Source organism: Pieris rapae, chromosome 2 (genome assembly GCF_905147795.1).
Source record: "Pieris rapae chromosome 2, ilPieRapa1.1, whole genome shotgun sequence".
In the NCBI taxonomy this organism is placed as follows: domain Eukaryota; kingdom Metazoa; phylum Arthropoda; class Insecta; order Lepidoptera; family Pieridae; genus Pieris; species Pieris rapae.
The window spans coordinates 10,927,125-10,931,687 of record NC_059510.1 but is presented as its reverse complement, the minus strand read 5'-3'; the positions used below and the strand labels follow the sequence as shown (position 1 = coordinate 10,931,687).

Sequence of the window (4,563 nt, the reverse complement as noted above, 5' to 3'; positions counted from 1 at the left end):
TTTGAAAATAATTTATATCTGCCAAAAAAAACACTGACAAATTTCAAGTTTTTGTGGGTGAAAGATAGCCTATTACTTTATATTTTGCTATATATTTTGATACCGATTCTATCTGGTTCCGCTAACGAAGATAGGTCAATCAATATGTGTAGTAAATAGTGATGGGAATAAAATAATATCTCAGTTATCGATTCAAAAATTTTGTTAGTTTTGTTAACTATGCAATGTTTTTCATTTAAACATGGTAAGCACGTAAGAGAAACAGTACCACAAAATCTAGTAGTATCTAGTAGGTATAGTTGGTGTAGAATTCGTCATAAGTAATGTGTTTAAACTATTTTTTTCGAGTGGATATCGTATTCTGAAGCACACTAAATCGTTTTCCAGTACACGGGCTGATATAATATGTATATATATTTTCATTAAAATAATCACTCTGCGTTAAGGACCTAATCGATCTCTAATTTCTTTTTTAAAGTCCTTGAATTCAGCTTTAAGTAGAAAGCCAATATTAATTTATATATTTACTAACAGCCCATACATGGCCAAAGTCGGACCAATTAAGTTATTAAGAAAATTGCCAGTAAATGCTATCCTCTGATCCTCTCCAAGTATACCCTCAAATCACAAAATACTACCCCCATACTCTTCCCAAATAGGTCGCTCTCCGGTGAAGAGTCAAGGAACCCATTAAGCAGCCAGAGTGACCGACGAATGGGAGCTTATTGACGCTGGCAGTGCGAGCCCAACGCACAGCAAAGAGGTTATGTTTACATTGTGTTACGGTAGCGGTAATAATTGTCCGGAAAGTACAGTCTCATGATTTCTCCCAGCAAGTATGCGGTTTCTGTTTCGTTTTTAATTTCGCTTATACCGAACTATCTATGCTGCTCATACATACATAACTTTAGATTTTTTAACAACACGATCATGTCAACGCATAATACAAAAGTCTTGCAAGAGATCTGATAGGTCTCGTAATGCAGCAAGCATGTTAATCTATCAATTTATTCACGAATATGGATAAAATTAAAATTAAAAAGATTTATCGAATTGTAAAATGGTGACTAGCAACTAGTGGATGTAAAAGCGGTGCCTCCCTGAAATGCAATCATAAAGGATGGGCGTGTAATTGCGCCACAGATGCAACTATAAAAGCTAGCTTTCGCCGGTTCTCGCCAATGTTTCACAGGTCTTCAGACTACGAACAAGTATTTCTCTAAATAAGTCTGCCCTTTGTATAAATATAATCCAGTGAATATAAATTTTTGGATTTGTGATTATTGTTGTGAATTTAAAGCCATTTTAATTTAACGGCGTGTAATTTTGATTAATAAGTGAAGAGAGTTCCTGGGATCAAGTGAGTAGTACTTTTTACTACACAGAAAATAGTATTAGTAATTAGTATTTTCCATTAACTGATTTTTAATAATATTTTAAATATTGTTTATTCCTTTAGTGCTTAGTGCTTTTCCCTTCCCCTATTTTATTAAATGCTAACAAAATGTTTTAATGTTTGCTTTGTTAAAAACATCATATTTTTTTTAACAACAGCTATTAATTTTTTAACTGTGTCATAAATATTATTTCATGTTATTTTAGTTTTTTTTAGTGAACTTATAAAGTATTTAGAAATTTATTTCGAGGCGATTTGAGCGAATAGTGACGCCGTTACGTTCAGTTTTTTTTTAAAGTGAAACTTCTTTATCGACGTATGGGAGAAATTTTGTAAGAAAACGTCACGTTTTTCGGTTACGCGCCATGTTGCTTTTTTATCGAAGTTTAGTATAGTGACGTAAAGAATATAATGTAATATATTATAATAATAACAACAATATAATATTAGTTTTGAAGTTTGGTTTGAAATAGGAATAACAATATATTAATTTGAAAGTGATAAAATAAAAAGACTTGTTCAAATTTAAGTGAATTTACAAGAAAAGTGAGAGTGATTATACATTTCGTTTTCAACACGTATGAGAACGATTTTAATATTTATTTGAGGTTAACCTCACTTTTTGATTGTAAGTATCAGTGAATGTATATAAATCTGTTAAAATTAGCGAGTATTAATAAATATGACTGAAAAAATTGTTTTTCTTAAGGCTTAAGCCTTATCTACCCCATTTTCGTGAAGTTGCAAATAGCAGAATAATGATATGTCGTAAAGAAGTTTCACTTCTTACCTGTGTACTCTGGTACACACACATGTATTTTTTTTTAATATATGGTTTTTATTTGATTGAATAAAAAAAATCTCGCCTCAAGTTTTTATTATATTTCGTGTTTTTATCCTTCTTGACTAAAAAGTCGAAATATTGTCGAATAACAAGTCTATCGATGAAATCACAACGAATCGCGGCCATTCACTATTCACACTATTCACACATATTCAAAAATCTGCTTTGCCTCGGTAAACACGTTCGATTTGGTTCCCGACAAAACAACTTTTTTATGCTTTAAAAGTTTTTATTTGAAAGACATTTGTTACTTTTTTATAATGTTTAGTTTGAATTAATTATTTTATCAGTTTGTGAGCGTAAGTATTTTTACAGGTTCGGCTGCTAAGGATGGATCACGACAGACTCTTCAACATTCTCGAAATTGTAACAAACGTTGCGACGGTTTTATGCAAGATAACTGGTATAGCTATAGTGTATCGTATGGGTCTGCGTCTGAATGTAGTTTTAGTTCGGATTGCATGTAGAGACTTCGACGCAACTGAGATGGAAAATGTGACTATCTGGTAAGTTATATTCGGCTTCAGATAAAAAAATATTAAATATGAAACCTTTTTAAAGTATTACTAAAAATTGTAATTCTTTTACTACAACTAAAGCTTCTAAGGAAATAATTTGTTAATACGTTAACAGGAATACACAAATTAACGTTAACAAACATACATAGTTTTGCAATACCAAGGGTCAAACGGCCAGGAAGCTCACCCGATGTCAAGTAATACCGCCGCCCATGGACACTCTCAATGCCAGAGGGCTCGCGAGTGCGTTTCCGGCCTTATTTTTTTATTTATTTTCACTACGCTTATGAAAAAGCTTTAGAATCTAAATATAATCAATTAATGTTCCATTAAGAGAGCTTACGTAACTTTTTAGAGAGGGGCGTATTAATATTATTATAAGAAAGTATATATAATTAACATGTTATAATTTTACAGGTAGACAATGACAGAAGAAACAGGTCAGTACGCATTTTTATTTTCTTTAAAACCCAAGAAAGGTGGAGTTTAAAACCAGAGAAGGAATTTTAGTTTAAATATTCCCATATTTTTTCTTTTCTATTTATTTATTTTATTCCTTCCTTTTTTTTATCTTGAAGATTTTTGTAATTTTTATTTAAAAATATAATGCGTTGTAATTGTATGGAAACATTTATATTTCGTTGTTCAAATTGAGCATTATTCTTATCGTATGTCACAGTGAATGCGTTATTTAAAAAAATATGTGTCTATATTAGCTGTTACTATTTAGAGGTGCGCTCGCACATATATGTTGTTGACTTAAATATAAGGCGACTGTTCAATGTCTGCAATAGTTATGGTGTAATACTGTGTCTATATATTCTAATCGGAGCCTATCTTTCACCAACAAGATTTATAAAATGACGAATAACGATTTTTTTAGTATATTTCCGAAATTTACGAAAATATCTGACTTCCGAGATTAATTTACATTTTTATACGTCAGAAAAATCTTTTTAAAGTAGATGTTTGGTCTGTATTAAACAAATACACACAGTGGCACTACAACCGTTTTGTGGTCTCATTTAAAAGCTCAGGTAAAAGCAAACGAAGCTCTGAACCAGTCGTCAATTTTAAGGTTTTTAAATGTTTCCTGCGCGGTATGCCATGAAGCAAATCGCATATATATAAATTACAATTTATTAGAATTCGTGCTTATCCACTAATACTGTACCTTATAAAAAACAGTCAAGAACAATGATTATGCAGCTTATTAACAGGCGGATATTCAAATTTAAGGTCAAGTTAAAGACGTCGGCAGAAAAATAAATTTAATAAATTGGCAATTCAAGGCATATTTAAAATTCAACGTCACGAATTTTTAAATTGTTAATATGCTTAAGTGATCGCCGTACTCTTTACTAACTTTACTGAAAAAAAAAATATTATAAGTAACTATTTTATATGGTCTGTACAATAAATAATACGGGAGCTATAACGAGCAGAGTATATGCACTTTGAGCATAGTATATGTATAATCACACTAGAATATCGCGAGTTTTATTGATCCGCTCAATAATTTCAATTACTTATATTGGTATTAATGATTTATAATGCCTTGTTTATTAAATAATTAATGTGAAATAAAAAAAAACGTGTGTCATTTTTCTTCTGGTACTTTACTTTTTATATATTATCATGTATTTCTAACGGTGAGCTAATTTCTAAAATAGCTAACATTTATTTACGGTTAATTGTGTTATTCGTTACAAACCATTTAAAAAGAACATCCGAAACTTTAATACTAAAACATTTGTCAATTCAATAAATACAATCAAAACTGCACTACGATTAAAAGTAATTGT

At 30.7% G+C, this 4,563-nt stretch overlaps 1 long non-coding RNA gene across 1 annotated transcript; it reads left to right on the top strand.

Moving 5' to 3' along the window:
• Nucleotides 1-1,203: 1,203 nt before the first annotated feature.
• LOC111002601 lies at nucleotides 1,204-3,280 on the top strand. The gene is made up of 3 exons (XR_002600546.2): nucleotides 1,204-1,360; nucleotides 2,556-2,746; nucleotides 3,176-3,280. It is a non-coding gene; the product is annotated as an uncharacterized LOC111002601 (long non-coding RNA).
• The last annotated feature ends 1,283 nt before the right edge of the window (nucleotides 3,281-4,563 follow it).